We start from the raw sequence: 24,021 nt of genomic DNA on the forward strand, positions 1-24,021 counted from the left end.
AGATCTAGCTAATTTGCATATTCTTTTAAACATTAATTTTAATTAATTCCCTATTAGTTTATTCGGTTTTCTTATGGAATGATCATCTTTAGTTAACTATTACGTGTAATTATATTCATGCAGATATTCTACATGAATTATACTTGCATAATATTTGCGTAAAAACTTTATCGGAAAAAAATTTTTTCCATATATATTTATGTATTCGTCTATATTTTTGTTTAGATGTTTTGCCTACCAAACTTCCCTCTTAGAGTTTTTGGTCTACAGACATGAAACTTCATATATAAGGTATTTGAATCCATGCAAAACTTTATATTTGGTTTTTAGCCTGGAAAAATTGGTGCAAAAGTGTGAAAATTTTAAAAAAATAAATAAATTTGGCAGGTGAAGGTCGAACGCCGGCATTACGAATGCATAACATAGTAGTTATTGGTTCATTATTTAATTTTTAGCCTTGCAGTAAACATGTTTTCATAGCCAAGTCATTGACAGCAGAGGAAAAATACATCGTGAGTTGAAATTTTTTGTTTCAATTCTCGGTGGTGGTGCCTTAGTCTTTTCTTATACTTTTTTTAATCATATATATTGCATCCAATCTATCTATCTATCTATCTATCTATCTTTGTAATCCGTTTTCGGCCAGAAATTTGGCTGTTAAGGGATCAAAGTTCAACGATTTGACCTTTGAGAACTCTACCAAACTCCTCCACCAATTTTGGGTCTAAACACTTGAAATTTTCGATATAGGTTCCTTGGACATGGATATAACTTAATAATTTGATTTGAGCCCAACACAATAAATATCAAGGGGTCATAATAGGGGTCAAAGTTAAAAAAAAAAAAATTGACCGCTGCGGTCTCTACCAAATTACTCTGACAATTTCTGGTCTAAACATTTGAAATTTGATATGAAGTGTATTCAGAGATAGGGCAAGCTTATTAATCGGTTTGGCTCGAAAATTTGAGCCATATGTATGTATGTTTGCATGTCTGCCTAAAACTTTCGACAGAGGTGACGGATTTTCACAAGATCAGTATCGTTTGAAGCTCCACCCTTCGGACAAAAAATACCGAAAACTCTATCTATCTATACTTCTATAAATTCGTTTTTCTTTTGTGTGTATTGATACTCATATTAAAAACCCTCTTCTCTATTTATTTAAAAAGAAAATATATTTTCTTATATATGGGTTGCGAAATTGCATTCACTAGCAAAAGATCTACTAATTTGCATATTTTCTTTGACATTCATTTTAATTAATTAGTTTTTTTCTGTTTTCTTATGGGATGATCATCTTTAGTTAACTATTACATGTAATTATATTCATGCAGATGTTCTACATGATTTATACTTGCATAATATTTGCGTAAAAAGTTTATAGTAAACACAAAATTGTTTCCGTGCATATTTATGTATGTATCTAGCTATCTATAAAAGTGAAAGTGTCTGTCTGTGTGTGTATTTGTGTATATTTGTGTCTGTGCGTGTACATTTCCCTACGCAATAACTCTGTTGATTTTAAGTCTAAAGACTCGAAATTTGATATACAGGGTAGTGAGATTTGGGAAAATCGATGTGATCGGTTTTCACTCAGCAATTTAACGATCAACGGGTCAAAGTTCAACGATTTGACCTTTGAGAACTCTATTAAACTCCTCCGACAATTTTGGGGCTAAAGACTTGAAATTTTAGATATAAGTTCCTTGGACATGGATCTAACGTAATAACTTGATTTAAGCCCAAAACAATAAACTTTAAGGAGTCATGATAGGGGTCAAAGTTAAAAAAAATTGACTATTTTTTTGTTTTATTTTGCTTGCTCAGCATACACCTCCAAACACCCGGGCAACGCCGGGCACTCATGCTAGTCCGTATATAGTTTTCTTTAATCTATCTATAAAAGTGAATGTGTCTGTATGTGTACATTTCTCTATGCAATAACACTGTATGTAACGTAATCCCCCATTGAGAAGCGTTAGAACTACGCTGAGGTAGCTTTGTATTCCCGGGTGACGCCAGATAACCCAAGGATTTCATGTCAAAATAGATATTGTTTGAAAATCAGAGAAATGTATTTTTATGGCTAAAAGTTGGCGACAGGAAATTTCACTTAGAACCTTGTCTGGCCTTAGGCGAACCCCAGGGTCGGAGATCAGAATTGACATCTGTCCTTGAAAATCATACTTAGATTCAGTGTGGGAATTGTACCCACGCAAAACCCTGGGGCTTAGGATTTCGTGGAGATTCGTGTCGGAATCTTATTGGCTGGGGAGAAGTACTACCCCATCCACTTACCTTACTATAAATACGACTGTCGTGCGAAAATTACTCAGTTTCAGAGAAGAGTTCCAGAGTTGAGTCGAACAGAGTTCAGATAAGAATAGAGAAAAGACGTGACCCCTCCCCACCTCATCCATCCGTCGGTCGCTGTCTGTGAAGAGAGTTGAGACTTGTAAAAGAACTTACAAAATCTGAATGAGAATTGTAAAAACATTTGTACATAATTTTATGAGAATTAAGCTTTTGTAGATAGACTACAATCGTCGTCTTTCTTCCTGCCTGCCGCTTCGATATTCGCTTTCAGCATACCAGAGTATGTAACAACCTCCGAGGAGTCTAGACGACCACGAGCCGAGATCCAGTGAAATAAGAGTCCTAGTCACCTTCTCGAACGAGGCGTTTACAGTATATTTAAAGCAGAGACTACTGAGATTCTGGAAAATATTTGTGATCCGTTTTCGGCCAGAAATTTATCTTTTAAGGGGTAAAAGTTCAACGATTTGACCTTTGAAAACTCTGCCACACGCCTCCGACAATTTAGAGTCTAAACACTTGAAATTTTAGATATAGGTTCCTTGGACATAGATCTAACTTAATAGTTTTATTTAAGCCCAAAAACAATAAATTTTAAGAGGTCAAAAAAGGGTACAAATTAAAAAAATTGACCGCTTTTTTTTACTCAACATACACCGCCAAATACCCGGGCAACGCCGGGCACTCATGCTAGTATATCTATAAAAGTGAACGTGTTTGTGTCTGTCTGTGTACATTTTCCTTCGCAATAACTCTGTTAACTTTAAGTCTACAAACTCGAAATTTGATATACAGGGTACTGAGATTTGTGAAAATCAATGTGATCGGTTTTCAGCTAGAAATTTGTCTGTTAAGGGGTCAAAGTTCAACGATTTGACCTTTGAGAAATCTACCAAACTCCTCCAACAATTTTGGGTCTAAAGACTTGAAATTTTAGATAAAGTTTCGTTGGACATGGATAATAATAATAACTTGATTTGAGTCCAAAACAGTACATGTTAAGGCTTCATAATAGGGGTCAAATTTAAAAAAAATGACGTTTTTTTTTGTTTTGTTTTTTTTGTTTTTTTGCTCAACATACACCTCCAAACATCCGGGCAACGCCAGTACCCCATGCTAGTATATCTATAAAAGTGAACGTGTCTGTCTGTTTGTCTGTCTGTGTTTGTGTGTGTGTGTTCGTGTGTGTGCGTGCGTACATTTCCCTACGCAATAACTCTGTCAATTTTAAGTCTGCAGACGGGAAATTTGATATACATGATACTAAGATTTGGAAAATTTTATGTGATTGGTTTCGGCCAGAAATTTGGCTGTTTAAGGGTCTAAATTCAACAATTTGACCTTTGAGAACTCTACCAAACTCCTCCAACAATTTGGGGTCTAAACACTTTAAATTTTAGATATTGGTTCCTGGAACATGGATCTAACTTAATAACTCGATTTGAGACAAAACAATAAATTCTAAGGGGTCATAATATGGGTCAAATTTTAAAAAATTGACCTTTTTTTTGCTCAGCATACACCTCCGAACACCCGGGCAACGCCGGGCGCCCATGCTAGTATATCTCTAAAAGTGACCGTGTCTGTGTGTCTGTGTACATTTCCCTGTGCAATAACTCTCTAAATTTTTAGTCTACAAACTCGAAATTTGATATACATGGTACTAAGATTTGGGAAAATCGATGTGCTCCGCTTTTCGCCAGAAATTTTGCTGTTAAGGGGCCAAAGTTTAACGATTTGACCTTTGAGAACTCCTCTGACAATTTGGGGTCTAAACACTTGAAATTTTAGATATAGGTTCCTTGGACATTGATCTGACTTAATAACTTGATTTGAGCCCAAAACAATAAATTTTAAGTGGTCAAAAAAGGGGTCAACGTTAAAAAAAAATTGACCTCTGCTGTCTTCCAAATTACTCAGGCAATTTCTGGTCTAAACATTTGAAATTTTACATAAATGGTATTCAGAGATAGGGCGACCTTTTTTATCGGTTTTGGGTCGAGAATTTTTAGTTACCAATATATAAATGTATGTATGTATGTATGTTTGCATATCTGCCTAAAACTTTCGACAGAGTCCACGGATTTTACCAAGATCAGTATCGTTTTAAAGTTCGACCTTTTATACGACGAATATCGAAAAATTGACTAAAAACATTAATATTTTCCCTTTCAACTAGGCACTTTTCTACAGGGGGGTCACTTTTTTCGCCGATATTTTTGAAAGTTATCCTCTCCTTTAGACTGTCGAGCCTTAATTTTTAAAAAATATCGTTTCCGCTTTGGCGGTGGTCGTAACAGCATAAACGTTAGGTTTTAACACGTTCTTTTCCTCCTTTGCGGTACGGGTTCAAGCCGGCCTTCCTACTACCACTTTTTTTTTCTCAACATACAAATCCAAACACCCGGGCAACGCCGGGCTGAAATGCTAGTATATCTATAAAAGTGAAAGTGTCTGCCTGTCTGTCTGTCTGTGTGTCTGTCTACATTTCTCTACACAATAACTCTATCAATGTTAAGTCTACAGACTCGAAATTTGATATACAGGGTACTAAGATTTGAGAAAATTTATGTGATCGGTTTTCGGTCAGAAATTTGGCTGTACAAGGGGTCAAAGTTCAACGATTTGACCTTTGAGAACTCTACCAAACAGCTCCGACAATTTGGGGTCAAACACTTGAAATTTTATATATAGGTTCCTTAGATATGGATCTAACTTAATAACTCAGTTTGAGCCCAAAATAATAAACGTTAAGGGTTCATAATAGGGGTCAAATTTTAAAAAATTGACGTTTTTTTTTGCTGTGTTTTTTTTTTGCTCAGCATACACCTCCACACACCCGGGCAACGCCGGTCACCCATGCTAGTATATCTATAAAAGTAAACGTGTCTTTGTGTCTGTGTGTCTGTTTGTCTGTCTGTCTGTGTACATTTTCCTTAGCAATGACTCTGTTAATGTTCAGTCTACAGACTGGAAATTTGATATACAGAGTACTGAGATTTGGTAAAATCTACGTAATCGGTTTCGGCCAGAAATTTGGCTGTTAACGGGTCAAAGTTCAACGATTTGACCTTTGATAACTCTACCAAACTCCTCCGAAAATTTGGGCTCTAAAAACTTGAAAGTTTAGATATAGATTCCTTGGACATGGATTTAACTTAATAACTCAATTTGATTCCAAACCAATAAATTTTAAGAGGTCATAATAGGAGTCAAAAGAAAAAAAATTGACGGGTTTTTTTGGGGTTTTTTTTTTTTTTGCTCAGTATACACCTTCAAACACCCGGGCAATGCCGGGCACTCTTGTAGTATATCTATAAAAGTGAACGTCTCCGTGTGTCTTTGTGTGTATGTACATTTCCCAACGCAATATCTTTGTCAATTTTATGTCTACAGATTCGAAATTTGATATACAGGCTACTGGGATTTGGGAAAATCTTTCTGGTCCGTTTTCGACCAGACATTTGACTGTCAAGGGGTCAAAGTTTAACGATTTGACCTTTGAGAACTCTACCAAACTCCTCCGACAATGTTGGGTATAAACACTTGAAATTTTCCATATAGGTTCCTTGGACATGGATCTAACTTAATAACTTAATTTGAGCCCAAAACAATAAATGTTAAGGGGTCATAATAGGGGTCAAGGAAAAATTGACCTCTACGATCTGTATCAAATTAGACAATGTCTGGTCTGAACATTTTAAATTTGACATAAAGGGTATTCAGAGATAAGGTAAGCTTTTTAATCGGTTTGTGTCGAAAATTTGATCTATCAATATATAAATGTATGTATGTATGTTTGCATGTCTGCCTAAAACCTTTGACAGAGCGACGTATTTTTATAAGATCAGTATCGTTTGAAGCTCGACCCTTCAGACGAAAATTACCGAAAAATTGGCTTAAAACATTAATTTCTTTACTCTCAACTGGGCTCTTCTCAACAGGGAGGGGTCGCTTTTTTCGCCGATATTTTTGAAAGTCATCTCCTCTTTTCGATTGCTTAGCTTTAATTAAAACCTACGGCATTCTCAGTTTGACGGTGGTCGTAACAGCAAAGACGTCACCTTTTTCCCCGTTCGTTTCCTTCTTCACGATACGGGTTCGAGCCGGCCTTCCTACTATCACTATTTTTTGCTCAACATACACCTCCAAACACACGGGCAACGCCGGGCTGAAATGCCAGTAAGTATATAAGAATATATATATTCAAGCAATAAGTAAGAGTGTTAATTAATATTGTGTAGTAGAGATGGTAGTTGATAAGATTTATATAATAGATTTATATAATAGCTTTATATAATAGATTTATATAATAGATTTATATAATAGCTTTATATAATAAATTTTTATAATAGATTTATATAATAGATCTATAAATAGATTTATATAATAGCTTTATGTAATAGATCTATATAATAGATTTATATAATAGATTTATATAATAGCTTTATATAATAGATTTATATAATAGATTTATATAATAGATCTATAAATAGATTTATATAATAGATTTATATAATAGATTTATATAATAGCTTTATATAATAGATCTATATAATAGATTCATATAATATATTTATATAATAGCTTTATATAATAGATTTATATAATAGATTTATATAATAGATTTCTATAGTAGATTTATATAAGAGATTTATATAAGAGATTTATATAATAGATCTATATAATAGATTTATATAATAGATTTATATAATAGATTTATATAATAGATCTATAAATAGATCTATATAATAGATTTATATAATAGATTTATATAATATATTTATATAATAGCTTTATATAATATATTTATATAATAGCTTTATATAATAGATTTATATAATAGCTTTATATAATAGATTTATATAATAGATTTATATAATAGATTTATATAATAGCTTTATATAATAGATTTATATAATAGATTTATATAATAGATCTATAAATAGATTTATATAATAGATTTATATAATAGATTTATATAATAGATTTATATAATAGATCTATATAATATATTTATATAATAGATTTATATAATAGATTTATATAATAGCTTTATATAATAGATTTATATAATAGCTTTATATAATAGATTTATATAATAGCTTTATATAATAGATTTATATAATAGATTTATATAATAGATCTATAAATAGATTTATATAATAGATTTATATAATAGATTTATATAATAGATCTATATAATAGCTTTATATAATAGATTTATATAATAGCTTTATATAATAGATTTATATAATAGATTTATATAATAGCTTTATATAATAGATTTATATAATAGATTTATATAATAGCTTTATATAATAGATCTATATAATAGATTTATATAATAGATTTATATAATAGATTTATATAATAGATTTATATAATAGATTTATGTAATAGATTTATATAATTGCTTTATATAATAGATCTATATAATAGATGTCTATAATAGATTTATATAATAGATTTATATAATAGCATTATATAATAGATTTATATAATAGATTTATATAATAGATCTATATAATAGATTTATATCATAGATTTATATAATAGCTTTATATAATAGATTTATATAATAGATCTATATAATAGATTTATATAATAGATTTATATAATAGATCTATATAATAGATTTATATAATAGATTTATATAATAGATTTATATAATAGATTTATATAATAGATCTATATAATAGATTTATATAATAGATCTATATAATAGATTTATATAAAAGTTATATAATAGATTTATATAATAGATTTATATAATAGATTTATATAATAGATTTATATAATAGCTTTATATAATAGATTTATATAATAGATTTATATAATAGATCTATATAATAGATTTATATAATAGATTTATATAATAGCTTTATATAATAGATTTATATAATAGATTTATATAATAGATTTATATAATAGATTTATATAATAGATCTATATAATAGATTTATATAAAAGAGTTATATAATAGATTTATATAATAGATTTATATAATAGATTTATATAATAGATCTATATAATAGATTTATATAAAAGAGTTATATAATAGATTTATATAATAGATTTATATAATAGATTCATTTAATAGGATCATATAATAGATTTGCATAAAGATAATTCCTTAACCGTAGGTTATTGTTAATATATTATTATGCTTAATTGGTCAAACAAGATTTTTCTATATTTTTGTTTCCGGTTTCAGTTTCAGTAGTAATGGTAATAGTCTGAATCGTTTAATTCGATACTTATGCAGAAAAAAAGAACTGCATTATCGTCGACATATTCCGGGCAGATTACGTAAATAGGATAACTGATAGCAATTTTTAAGACTATTTGTATGACTTAAATTTCAAACCAAGATTTAAACACGTGTCATAATGTGATTTTTACGAATAAATATTAGTACCTTTTTCACAGCAAACAACTGATTAAAAAATGTTTTATGATTTTTCTAACTACTTTCTTAACCATACCGAATAGGTTGCATTTCTTTTAAGATTAGGTTTAGTCTGTTATTCTCTTAAGGTTAGGTTGTGGTCTTGTTAGTTTAGGTTGTGTTTCTGTTTGTTTGAAAGTTAGATGTAGGGTGTTTTGTTTGAAAGTTAGATGTAGGGTGTTTTGTTTGTAGATTCTTTGTGGGTGATGCGCATTCGACAGCAAAAACGAAGAATGGATTGATAGAGTACGATTTAGCAATTTAAGCCAATCTTTAAAAAAGGGATTGTTTCCGAATTTCTGTCTCCAAATAAATTCGATGAGATGTCAGCTTCTACTGCACTCTTTTTTATTCCTTTGTTTTTCTTCCTTTCATCACCCTATTAGGTTCGAGTTGATGAATGTAATTAGTTTTCACAAATTTATTGAATTTTCCGCAATATTTTTATTACGTTTGCCAATTATCGACTGCTGCAATTATCATTAGCCTTTCGGTGCCTTTCAAAAGTTTAACAACTGGCTCGGAAAATGCTGACGATGACGTCATTTATTCTCTGCATAAGTACTATTAATTTATAACGATTGCTATCAACCAGCCTAAATATTATGCTCACATGCGGTGAACGTTCAATAAGTAATGCGCCTGGCCCATTTTATGAATGAAACTTAACACAGTTATTATCTACATAGGAACCACACTGAGTTATGTTTCTTTTATCGGTTAATGAACCCTGGGAGACCGTTTTTGTAGAACCCCAAGCTAGCCATCCAACCACGGGGTGATATCAGAAATCGAGGCTGCATCATCTGAAAAACGCTGTCATTTCAAAAACAAGTTCATGACTGGGAAGAAGTTAAAATAAGAAAGTCATAATGAGAAGAGTAGGAGGAAGGGGGTAGGATGTCATAGCCACGCACCCGTGCTTCTGATCTGGCGACATGCTGGAAAGGGATAACTTTCTTGACCTTTCCTCATCTCTTGATTTCGATAGCTTCTCTGATTTTCCTCAAAAGTAAAGCATAAAAGGCTTCTGTAATTGTGATACCTTTTCCAGGGAATCTGTTGTCACTACTCTGTCCAGGTCCTAGAAGAATTAGCATGACCTTGGCAGCGGAGGGCTACAACTTTACTTTCTTTGGAGATGGTGTGTTCAAGTGTTTCCACTGTGTTGACTAGAATTGAGTATCTGGATCATAGTGATTCTGTGGGATATGTCTTTTGAAAAACGTTGACTCATCTTCTTAGTATATCTTCAAATCCATCATCAAGCATGCGTTCTCGCTTCTGGAAAGGCATCAACAACCTAGGAATCTATCTGGCAGACATATGCAAATGGTCACGAATGGGAGTTTATACAGATTTAGTACTAAGTTTAACTTCTTGGGTTATTTGGTGAATAGACACGCGTCGATCTTTTAAAATGGCAATCTCAACTTGACTAACAAATGACTAATCGAGATCAGAAGGGGCGACCCATATTTTGAGATTTCCAAACTTGTTTAAATTCATGATGCCAGCATTTTACAAAGTCATATGATGAGTAATTATTACCATAGTTTCTTCCATTTTTTTAAGTCTCTTGCGCTGTCCGTCCTAACAAATAGAAAAGCTGGATAACGGCGCAACACTAAATAAGATCCATTTTACGCTTGACCCAATTCAAATACGTGCAAATCAATAACCACAATTACTTAAGAGCTGTAATTTGTCACATAATCCATAGAAATGCAAATGTTCAGCGAGATCAGACAACTAGAAATCGATCCGAGGTATTTGTTCTTGAACGTCCCTTGTGAGTGTCTAATTGAGCAAAATCAATAATTTTTAAAGATGCTATTGTTCTACTCTTAAACTAATGCCATACTTAAGTAGTTTCTTTTATTAACGCGATTTCAACGACTGGGAAAGCTGATCTGAGTAATGTTAACTCCCTATCTTAGGTTGAGCATTTGGGAAGTGAAATAGAAATTACCATTAGCGTATGAAGCGATGCCATTTGTGTAAAACAAATTGAGCTTGAGTACTTTGGACAATGTCAAAACATTGTTGATTCACTGCCTGCATAGCAGCAGCCGTATAGCGCAACGATTAGAAGCTCCGACTGTGGCACTATTTCATTGTGCCACTGTTTCTAACACACTCTGCAGCATGGACGGGTGGTAAATTGTCCATGAGCGTAGAGATACAAAGAAACCCCTTCCCATAATCCCCTTGCTATCTTTCTGTCTCTTTCCTGCACGACCACCATGATGTGAGGACGCATATTTTGTCTCTCCGTAAATGAGGGGGGCATCCCCTCCCTCAACACTAGTTAGGGTAGTTTAGTTAGCTTTGAAAAGCCTATTGTAAAAATTAATTGTAAATTGTTTTTTTTGTAATATATATTGTATCTCTAATGAAAAATAAAATAGTTAGTTATACCTTTGTATATTACAATTGTGTCGCGTGTCATTTTTCTTGTGTCTGCCATGAATGCCTTCATAAATGTCTGAAGTCGAAAGGCGGCCCTGAGGACAAAGAGATGAAGATTCCCACCAGAATGCCACCAGGGTGAAGAGATCATCTTGAGAAAAGAAAGGAGCCACACCCAAATCCAATATCTCAGGTATGATTTTCTTCTTGTTACTCAGACCCTAATGACTGGCCCGTCTTCATGTCTTCATGAGACCGCTTTAAGACATTTACTATAACGCGTCTGTCGGTCACACCTCGGTGGCCGGCTGATAGTGTTATAAATGGTGCCGTGACCAGGATTGACCCTGGTTAATTACCAGACGGATCTCGTCGCATCTGTGTCGCAGTATAAATGATGCACTATGACAAGAACATATTGTTTCCCAGCATGGAAATAATTTCGACCCTTAAACCCACGGCACAACCAAAAATAACGACCACTAGACGAATCGAATAAAAAAAAATGGTCCACGGTCTTAAAAAAACGGAAAAAAAAACTATTATTTCTGGCAAAATTTTAAAAAAAAAAATGGCAGACCAGTACACACGCGCACAAAAAAAAAAAAAAAAAAAACGCACTCAAAAAAGAAAATTCAGAACCTGAACAAAAAATTGTCTTGCACCTACAAAAAAAAAACAGTTTACAAAGGATCGATTTAAAAAAAAAGAGTATTGAAAGTAACCCTTCGAAAAAAAAGTAAGAAATGTGTCCCACACACAAAAAAAAAAAAAAACAGAGACGAGAAAAAAGTGTCTCTAGAATATGCAATGTCTCTTTCTCTCTCACGCTTTCTCTCTTTCTGTCTCTCTCCGGATATATATCGATATGTGTGTATATCTATGCATCTTGTTATTACATGAAAAAAAAAAAGAAAAAAATCCTTCAAACACGAAGCTCGAAAAATAAAAAAAAAAAAAAAAAGGAAAGAAAATAAAGGATACCTAACATTTTTTATCTGATCTTTATTTCAGGTTTATAAAGATATAGGACTTTTTAAAAACATTCTTTTGACTTTGCAAGTGTTAGATTCAGATTTGAAAAAATAGAACTTTTACATTACATTTTATTCCATGAACAGTTGATGTGTTTATTTTTCAGGTTAGGTAACAGTAAAGCTGAAAAATAAGGGGACATTTTTTTTGAATTGATAATGTTTCTTTTATTGATGTTTGTCTGTTTAAAAAGAAAAAAAAATGTTACTGGTAAAAAAAAATGGGGGTTAGATAATATGAAAGTTTTGTGTTAGAATGTATTTTACAAAATTGTTCAAAATAAGATTGTTTTTCTATTTAGTTATTTGTTTTAAACTCGTAGAAATGTTTAATGTCTACCTGTCACTCATTTTTTAAAACAATGGCCGCACATTGGAAAGATAAGCGAAGATGACCTCGTCATGGTGTTTGCGAGGGTGTTGAGGAATGGATGGTAGAACAATGCTATCTGCCTCTCTCTCTCTCTCTTCTTCTCTCTATCGTTCTCTCTCTCTCATTCCCTTACCTTTTAGGGTCTATGAGGACGAGAGAGAAAATTGTCGAAGATTTTTTTGTTATTACGTAATGATATCATGAGGGTGGTAGGGTGTGTAATGGCATCACTCTGTCTCTATCCCCTTCTTTCCCCCCTCAGTCTCTTTCTCTACTCTTGCGTTTTAATGATTGTATAGCCAAACCCCCATGGCTGATTGCAGGAGGGCATATAATAACGAATTAACTTGGAGTTTTTTTTAAATTTTTCTACCAAGTTTAAAGAACAAAATTATTTATGCTTCGTTAAATTACATTAAATGATGTCTTCAATTGGTTTTTATTAAAAATAAAAACTAAGACGATTATTCAAACAGCACTTAAAGTACTTGTTTGAAGTCTTCGAGTGTTTGGAAAAGCCAACTGTTACATGATTACGTTAATTTTTTAAGAGTTCTCTGAAATGTTCATAGTTTTTCTTAAAGAAAAAAAATTACGCTATTACATTTCGAATATTCTCTGAATTTTTAATAATTTCTAAGGAAATATTGTTTGACTAACGAAAGAGATTTTCCTGAACTCTAGATGATTTTGAGGAAGAATGATTCGAGCGAATTCTTTAATTGAAGGTTTATTTGAAATTGGACCGTATGATAGGGGTCCCTGAAATATTGACTGAGGAGTATATACGTAAAATTGAATTAATTATTAAGAATAAAAAAAGATTTCCTCAGTCTAGAAAGATCTCTCTTTAATTGAAACTTTAATTTTTTCGAGCTGTTAACTATACAGAACTGGTCGTTAACTTATGTGACTCCCAGGTGTGGCGGGAGTTTATTAATTCGAAATAATCCTTGTGAGTGAGTTTAGGAAAAGAATTGCTTTTAAATGATAAAATAATTACTTTGGAAAATAAAGTTAATTAACGTGAAATGTTTCTGAATTCGAAATGACCTTGATAATGACCTATAAGAAGAAATGATTTTTAAGAATCAATTAAATAACTTTAAATGTACACTGAATTTTAAAAATAATAATTACGAAATGAAAAAGTTTTGGGATGTCTCTGAATCTCATTGTGAAGGGTGAATTGATTCAAAATGAATTTTCTATGATCTTTTCGGAAGATTAATTTTAATAATGAACCAAATGTTTGGAATAATTTTTGAATTGTATTACGAAAAATGGGTCTATTCGAAGTTTATGACCTTTTGAGAAGATTGGTTTTTATAATAATAAATGAATTACTTTGGAAAGAAGTTAACTAACATAAATTGATTTTACCGATGAACCAAAATACTTGAAATAATTTTTAAATTTTGGAATTAAATTTTAATGATCTTTTGTAAATCAAGTTTTGAAAAAAAATACACATACTTTTTAAATGTACCCTGAAATTTGGGAAAAAGTTAATTATGAATGTAATAACTGAAATGCGTTTGCATTGTGTAAACAAATTCTAATTGTGACCGAGGTGCTCTGAAATGATTTTTTAAAAGTGTTTTCTTTTTAAGAAAAAAAAAATTGTTAACACCCTATTTCATTGATTTAATGTATACCAGGTTTCTGAATTGTTTATTTTTGGAATTTTTTTCCCCCTAATTGAGTATTCTAACTCATGAAGGCTGAGTGCCCTTCTTAATTAATTCTTTATATAATTAATAAATATTCCGTGGTGGATAGTTTTTATTGGTCGCTCGGCGGCAGACTCCTTGCTCTAACAGAATTAATTGGATTAGAACCTCTGAAGACCAAGGTTTTACTAAATCCATATAGGTCGGCGTGATGAGGTCACGTAACTCCGACTTGGTTAAAATACATTATACTGGTTGCTGAAGGGAGCGTAAATCCAGTTACGAAAATAATGTTATGCAGACTAAAAAAAAAAACGTATAGGTCGGCGTGATAGACTCACATAAAATCCGGCTTAGTGAAATACGTATAGGTCGGCGTGATAAACTCACGTAGAATCCGGCTTAGTGAAATACGTATAGGTCGGCGTGATAAACTCACGTAGAATCCGGCTTAGTGAAATACGTATAGGTCGGCGTGATAAACTCACGTAGAATCCGGCTTAGTCAAATACGTATAGGTCGGCGTGATAGACTCACGTAGAATCTGGCTTAGTGAAATACGTATAGGTCGGCGTGATAAACTCACGTAGAATCCGGCTTAGTGAAATACGTATAGGTCGGCGTGATAAACTCACGTAGAATCCGGCTTAGTCAACTACGTATAGGTCGGCGTGATGAACTCACGTAAAATCCGGCTTTGTTAAAAAAATATTATACTGGTTGCTTAACAAAGTGTAAATCCAGTAACTGAAATCGTGATGCCATTGCCTCGATGGAGGGCGAGGATGATTACCCTCTCTGGTATTTGAAGCAGTATACCAGCCTACCAGGAGCCTGGTGGAAAAGATAACTTGCTTCACTGAGTTCCTGATGGAACGTAGAGCATGGAGACATTGATTGCTGACGGCCGGTTGACGCACCATTCACGGAAAATTATGGACTTCTGAAATTTATGAATGCTCATAAATTTCGGATAGCATAGGGAGGGATGTGGCACTATTTCATTGTGCCACTGTTTCTAACACACTCTGCAGCATGGACGGGTGGTAAATTGTCCATGAGCGTAGAGATACAAAGAAACCCCTTCCCATAATCCCCTTGCTATCTTTCTGTCTCTTTCCTGCACGACCACCATGATGTGAGGACGCATATTTTGTCTCTCCGTAAATGAGGGGGGCATCCCCTCCCTCAACACTAGTTAGGGTAGTTTAGTTAGCTTTGAAAAGCCTATTGTAAAAATTAATTGTAAATTGTTTTTTTTGTAATATATATTGTATCTCTAATGAAAAATAAAATAGTTAGTTATACCTTTGTATATTACAATTGTGTCGCGTGTCATTTTTCTTGTGTCTGCCATGAATGCCTTCATAAATGTCTGAAGTCGAAAGGCGGCCCTGAGGACAAAGAGATGAAGATTCCCACCAGAATGCCACCAGGGTGAAGAGATCATCTTGAGAAAAGAAAGGAGCCACACCCAAATCCAATATCTCAGGTATGATTTTCTTCTTGTTACTCAGACCCTAATGACTGGCCCGTCTTCATGTCTTCATGAGACCGCTTTAAGACATTTACTATAACGCGTCTGTCGGTCACACCTCGGTGGCCGGCTGATAGTGTTATACGACTGCCGTTTGGGCGATTGGGTTTCGATTCTGGCTTGAGATAGTTGCCTGTCTCTGTGTATATTTCCCGACGCAATAACTTTGTCAATGTTATGTCTACAGACACAAACTTTTATATGCATGGCACTGAGATTTGGGAAAATCTATGTGATCGGTTTCGGCCAGAAATTTGGCTTTTAAGAGGTCAAAGTTCAACGATTTGACCTTTGAGAACTCTACCAAACTCCTCCGACAATTTTGGGTCTAAACACTTGAAATTTTAGATAAAGGTTTCTTGGACATGGATCTAACTTAATAACTTAATTTGAGCCCAAAACAATAAATTTTAAGGGGTCATAATAGGGGTCAAATTTTTAAAAAAATTTACCTCTGCGGTCTCTACCAAATTACTCTATAATTTCTGGTCTAAACATTTGAAATTTTACATAAAGGATATTCAGAGATAGGGCAGGCTTTTTCATCGGTTTAATAACTTGATTTGAGCCCAAAAAATAAAGGTTAAGGGGTCATAATAGGGGTCAAAGTTATTTAAAAAATTACCGCTTCGGTCTCTACCAAATTACTCAGACAATTTCTTGTCTAAACATTTGAAATTTTACATAAAGTGTATTCAGGGATAGGGCAAGGTTTTTTAATCCGTTTTGATCGGAAATTTTAGTTCCCAATATATAAATGTATGCATGTATGTCTGTTTGCATGTCTGCCTAAAACTTTCGATAGAGGCGAGGGATTTTTATTAGATCAGTATCGTTTTAAAGTTCGACCTTTCAGACGAGAAATATCGGAGAATTGGCTAAAAACATTAATATCTTCACCTTAAACTGGGCACTTTTTACAGGGGGTCGCATTTTTAGTGGATATTTTCGAAAGTCATCCCCTCTTTTCGATTGTCTAGAACTACGTCACTTCCGTTTTGGCGGTGGTCGTAACAGCAAAGACGTCAGGTTTTTTCCCGTCATTTCCCTCCTTTGCGGTAGGGGTTCGAGCCTGCCTTCCTACTACCATTTTTTTCGCTCAACATACACCTCCAAACAACCAACTCCGGGCACCCATGCTAGTATATATATATATATATATATATATATATATATATATATATATATATATATATATATATATATATATATATATTAACAAAACCAAGAGTTTATAAAAGGAATTGATAGCAACAGAAAGTGTATTTCATTCTAAGTTAAAATTGTTTCCATACCAGTTTGACAATTTCAAGCATTATGGCGTTTGAAAATTTTCACATAACTAGGATTTCTTCAGACTACTTGAATAAAAAACACTCTTGACAATAGAACATTAGTTAAAGAAAATTTCCTTAACGGAAATGAAGCATGTGAAAAAACATTTACCCTGGAGGCATACTCCGTGAAAAGCCCATTCAAATATCACCTAATTTTCGTATCCTTATTTAAAAACCAAGTCATAAGAAGTTTCCACAAAAACCCGTAGTCATATAAATCCTTATAATAATACCATTCATTGAATTCCTAAATTAGATTTCTATATTTCTTGATTTCACATAATTCATTTTTAAAAAGAATTTTTAAAATTTTATTTCTATATTTATAATATGGCCATAAAAAACTTGCAAAAAAAAAAAGAAAAGAACATTACGGTTGATTTTTAGTTTCGTATTCGCTCATTTGTGGCAAACAATGTTTACAAATTATCTGTTAACTTATTACTTAGATTTAAGATCAATATTTTATTAAATAGGAAAATAAAGAAAAAACAATACACTATATTTATTAATCCTCGTGCAACATTCCGAGTAAAGGATCCTATTCTATTTTTCATTATTTAATATTTTAAAATTCGTTATCATTCTAATCAAATAAGGTTCTATATAGTTATGGAAAAACTAATTACGAAGGGAGATAATCCAATTACGTTTTAACTACTGGTAAATGAATTATGTGGGAATGAAGGTCATATTAGTACTTAAAACAGTTAAAGGGAGACAACTAAAGCCGTTTGATGTTTCAGGTCTAGTGAATACTAGAAAACGTCTATGATTTAATAATTTATTTAATTAAACAGATACAGAAAGGGCTACTATAGCTTATTTAACAAACTAAGAATCTAAAGTATATTCTTAATCTTAAAATTGATTATTTACCCATGGGTTTATCCTACATCCGTTATTCATCCATAATCTACTTGGGTTACTCATGGCTTCAAAACCAAAATTACAATTCGTGTATTATGTTTTTGGATACCTAAATAAAATAATATATATCCTCTAATAATTATTCTGACAACAAAACCACCCAATAGCTACAAGTGTTATTTACTCCAATGAAAAGCTGTCAACCCTTGCATTTTTGGATAAAAACATTTAGAACAAGAGTAAATAAACCAGAAGGGAATCTACAAGCTTTACATGTCAGAGAACCATATCAATTAATTTCCAATCCACTAATTGCTAATTAAATTTGTAATAATAATTGATAGTTTATTGTTAAGTTGTTTTATTGATCTGGAAAGAATACTAACTATTTTACCATCAATACTGCTACAACTAAATACTAAAAAATGCTCATGGTTATGGAACAAAGTTCTCAGTTTTTGTTGAGCTTTATACTTTATCTATATTTCTTATCCAGTTTAGAATAATAGACACTATATTTGCTTATTAGATTTGGACCCTTCATTTAGACTACATCATTTCTAGCTATTTAACTCTACATTAAAATTTAATCCTTGTATCTGAGGATCTTAATTGTTATAAAAAGTTATACCTCAGTTACATTTAAGGCGTGATAACAGAAACCTATTCCTGTGAAGACATCCCTGTGTGGCATCTAGCCTTTTATTCAAAATTTCTTCTTTAGAATTCACTATGTAAAAGGCTTCTATAGATGGAACCTTTTGATTTCCCAGGGCTGTATTTCCTCCCCTATCCACTACTGACCATTTTAATTCAAAATCTTTATTATTTCTATTTAGTTCCCTGATCCAATCCCCTAATGCAGTTGTATTCCTCTTATTATTTCTAATGCTGATTCTTTTACCCTCCCCCCTGCTATCGTTAACACCTTCTCTATTAGTTTCCATCTCAGGTTCCTTTTTAAAGGATACTGCATGGTTTCTATATATTTCCTTAAACACGCACTCCGTGGTCCCAACATGTATCTTCCTAGTATTGTCGGTTTTTATCTCGCATTTATACACTATTTCTGAGGTTAGGCATTTCCAACCCAACGGACAATTCCCAGATATTCTGCAATTACATTTTCTGTCTAAAACACTTTCATTCGATGGTAACTCCTTATTCTTCCTTATTCTGCTGATTTCCCTATTGTTGGAGCTAATTATAGTGTTAGTTAAGTTGATATATATATATATGTGGGGGGAATCGCCTTCCAAATGGACTGTTCGTTAGATAAACCATAGACCTTTTGATCCCAGGTGTGGATTAAACACCAGAGCGACTCTCGCCTGCTCGGTGACGTTTACTACTCTTTTCAGTTGTAACCTTTTTACGTTGTTGTTCCAGTAATACATTGTTTAAACTCTATTCCGTTGTTCTGTATTCTTTGTGGCTTATTGCAAGCCATAACACTGGCGATATTGGATTCGGAGAACGTACTCACGTTTAAAAACAGTGTTCTAAAAAATAAACACTGACGACATTGGATTCGAGGAGCATACTAAAATGGAAGCCAGTAACGACATTGAAAAAAAATACTCGCGTTGAAATAGTATTCTAAAAATAGTAACGACGTCGAACTCAAATATTATCAAGCCTAAGGAAGTGTCTAACATAACACTTGCAACTGAAAGGTTCATGGTAACTAAAATAAAACAAAAACAAACATTACGGAAAAAAAGAGTTGAACAGAAAAAAGTTCGTCACTACTTTCAAATATAGCGCTGTACTTTTGCAAAAAGAAAAAGGTTGGTTGTGACTTAGAAAGGTAAATTTTTATACTTTTGGAAAAAGAATTCGTCACTTGTGGTTTTCGCTACTAAAATCGAGCGTTATTTTTTTTCTCTGGAGAAAAAGATACATTTGATTTTTTTTTTTCTTTAGACGATGAAATTTTTATATATTTATTTATTTTTTCTATTCATGTTATTGTCTGGAGGAAGAAATAAGAAAGAATAAAACGGTTTTGTAAAATTCAGCGAACGTTTTAAAATTGCTAATACTAACAAAGCAAAATGGACGAATTGAAAGTAGCGTTGGAACATTTTACAAAGTTGCATATCGATGCCGTAAAGCTTCAGTCACAATCCGAAAAACACTGGGCTGAACGTCAAATACGATTCGAGGAACAGCAAAAGAAATTGCAAAAACAGTTAGCCGAACGTCAATTACGAAGAGAGGAATTGCTTCTTTTTTTACACAGGAATCACCACATTATCAAGGCCAAGAGGCCACTCGAGAATAAGGGATAAAGAGTGTATAGTAGAAATTCGACAATATAGTAATCATTCGTGTTGAAAATTCGGCAAATTTGTTAACTCATATGGAAGGGCTCATCAAGAACTTGTTTACGTTAGACTTGAAGACAACCATATTGTAGTCAGCCGGAAAGCAGGAAAACGGAAGACAGTTCCACAGGCGTGCAGTTCTAAGAAAGAAGCTTTGTTCTTGGAATCTACGTTTAGGTTTAGGCACAGATAAAGAGTGGGGGGATTATTGATAGTGTTTTCAGCTAGACAAGTGTTTCTTGTGAAAGTTTGGCGAGAGGGGACCATAGACTGAAGCTCAGTCGAACACTGTCCATGAAAATAACGATAAAGCAGAGACAAACTCGCAACATCTCTTCTGTGAGATAGAGGTTGCAGGGAAGAGAAAAGCTACGAAATCTATTTTGAACTCTATCAAGGCAGGACAAGTCCTTTCTAGCAGCTCCTGCCCAGATGTGGCAGCAGTATTCCATCCTTGGACGTACCTGGCTCTTATATAGATAGAGAATTACATCAGCAGTGAGATATCTACTGGATATATAGAAAGATCCCACCATTTTTCCAGCGGACTTAGCCACAGATTTGATGTACGTGTTCCATTTAAGATCAGGAGTAATTGTCAAGCCCAGAAGCTTGTCAAAACTTGAGGCCTCCTGAAGACGAGAGACATTCATTTCAATTGATACCAGATGTGGATCAGAATGTTGATGATGTAACGAGAGAAGCTTGGTTTTAGATGCATTAAAAGTAACCAGCCACTCCTTTTCCATTGTACCACGTGCTCAAGATCAGAGGAGAGAGAATCGGAGAGAACTTGGTCGTTTATTGTCTTAGATGTGCTACCATAAATGGTAGTGTCATCAGCATAAACGTCTACAAATGATGTAAGGGTGTTATTTGGAAGATCATTAATGTAGATCAAGAAAAGAGTTGGGCCCAGGATGGACCCCTGAGGGACACCAGCATTAATACTGCGAGCTTCTGATTTTTGACCCTCAATTACTACTCTTATGAACCTATCAGAAAGAAATGATTTAATAATTGAGAAGACATTTCCAGCTATACCATAGCTAGAGATCTTGTAAAGTAAACCTCTATCCCATACCCTATCAAAGGCCTTAGATATGTCAAGAGCAATTGCCCTAGAAAGGTTGCCTCCGTCGAGAGATTTGCTAATCCTATGAGATATAACTGTAAGCACATCTGCTGTAGATCTAGCAGAACGGAAACCATATTGAGTGTCACTAAGAAGGTTATTTTTGTTGAGATGGTGTATTACTTCTGCTTATAGAAATTGTTTAAGAATAATGCGAACGCCGAAAGCAATTCAGCATTTTCTCAGAATACAATATGTAAAATACAAACCGGGGAACAGCAAAAAACAGTTAGGCGAACGTCAATTACGAACGGAGGAATTTCTTACAGAAATTGTTAAGAATAATGTGAACGCTGAAAGAAATTCAGCATTTTCTCAGAATATGGACCGCGATAGACAATTTTAAATACGAGGAAGAGGAAAAATCATTTGCAGCGTATTTTCGGCGTTATGAATATTTTTTTAATATTGACTGGTCTGATCAAAAGAAAACCAGACTTCTACTACGAAAATTGGAAATGACTGAACATGATAAATTCGTGGATTACATCTTGCCAGCGGAAAAGAATTATTCTCAGATCGAGAAAGAGGCCCTAGGAACTATATTTGCAGTTTCAAAATTCCACCGGTTCTTGTACGGAAGACATTTTTTCTACAAACCGACCATAAGCCGTTGATATTCATATTTGGATGAAAAAAAGGACTTCCAACATTCACTGCGAACCGACTATTAAGATGGGGAACTATTCTGCTGAACGATAATGTTACAATTCAATTTCTCCCCTCAAAACAACTAGCCCATGCAGACGGTCTATCGAGACCGATTCCTGCCAAAATGAAACCTCTTGAAGATTCAGTAATCGCGGCACTACGTATTAATAGCGATATAAAAACCATGATAAACAATATTATCTGCGAACTGCCGGCCACACTTCAGGAAATTATGTCAGAATCCCTAAATGACAATTTCATTCAAACCACGAAGCAGAAATTAGCACTGAGTGACACCAGTTCAGACATTTTTTCTGATTGCGACGAAATACTGTTATACGGTGAAAGCGTTGTCATTCCCCAAACCCTTCAAAAAAGAATTCTCGGGGATTTTCACATGAGGCATCCAGAAACAAACAGAATGAAAAGCCTAATGAGAAGTTTTGTTTATTGGCCAGCTATGGACCAAGATATTACCGACATGGTGAACAGATGCAAAGGCTGTGCTTTGGCTGCAAAACACCACCAATGACATATAAACCTTGGCCTAAGGCTGAACAAACCCGGTCGAGAATCCACATCGATTATGCGGGACCTGTGGAGGATTTTTACTACCTGATAGTAGTTGACTCTTACTCTAGATGGCCAGAGGTACTAAGATGCAAAAAAACAACCACGGCAACAACGACAAATTTTTTACTGGAATTATTTGCTCGGTTTGGGGTTGTAGACTGTCTGGTTAGAGACAACGCTACACAGTTCACCCCGACAAATTTCAGAGAATTCTGCGAGACGTATCAATTCAAGCATATTACGACACCCCAGTACCACGCCAGAAGCAATGGCCAGGCCGAACGCTTCGTCGATACGCTTAAAAGAGAATTAAAAAAAGGCGTCCGGTACACCGACAGAAAAGGCCCTTCAGCAATTTCTGCAAGTTTACAGAATCATGAGAAATCCAAACAAACCAGATGCGGGATCCCCAGCAGAAATCATGTTTGGACGAAAAATAAAATCCGTATTTGATAAACTGCTTAGCAAACACATAGTACACAACAGAACCTCTACAATGACAACGAAACGGTTTAACAGCGGAGATAACGTGTATTTTAGACATTTTAGAAATAACGTTTCTTTTTGGGAACAGGGCACGATTTTACGAAGAATCGACCATGTTATATACATCATTCAGAGCCCAAAGTTCCAACATAAGAGGCACCTGAACCAAATCAGGAAACGCTTCTACGAGGATCAAGAAGAACCACCGCAGGACAGCAGTGAGGCGATTGAAATTTTGTATAACTGTTTTGACATAGACCCTCTAAAAGGGATGTCAGAACCGAGACGCCCCGGCAGAAAGAGGAAGCGCACAGACCCCTTGGTGGTCTGCCCCAAAAGGAAGAAATACTGATTTTCATAATCGCGGAAATCAGCTTGGGATGGGGGGAGAATCACCCTCCAAATGGACTGTTCTATCCATTATATAAACCATAGACCTTTTGATCCCAGGTATGACCCTCGCCTGCTCGGGGACGTTTACTACTCTTTTCAGTTGTAACCTTTTTTTGTTGTTATTCCAGCCATACATTGTTTAAACTCTATTCCGTTGTTCTGTTTTCTTTATGACTTATTGCAAGCCATAACAACATATATATATATATATGTGTGTGTGTGTGTGTATGTGTGTGTGTGTGTTATAACATAAAACTTAAATCGTCTTGCTTGAGCGTTGAGACCAACGATCCGGTTTCGATTTCCGATTTCAAAAATTCTGTGCATACGTAAAATAAATAAAAAAAAGCCATAAAAAATTACGAATCGTCCTCTTTCTTACTTTATTTTAAATAGATTCATGCATTTTATTTTTCTACACTCCCAACATAAGCAAAACGAATATAATA

The sequence above is a fragment of the Euprymna scolopes genome, chromosome 8, assembly GCF_053919585.1.
Source record: "Euprymna scolopes isolate OS-2025 chromosome 8, ASM5391958v1, whole genome shotgun sequence".
Lineage (NCBI taxonomy): Eukaryota > Metazoa > Mollusca > Cephalopoda > Sepiida > Sepiolidae > Euprymna > Euprymna scolopes.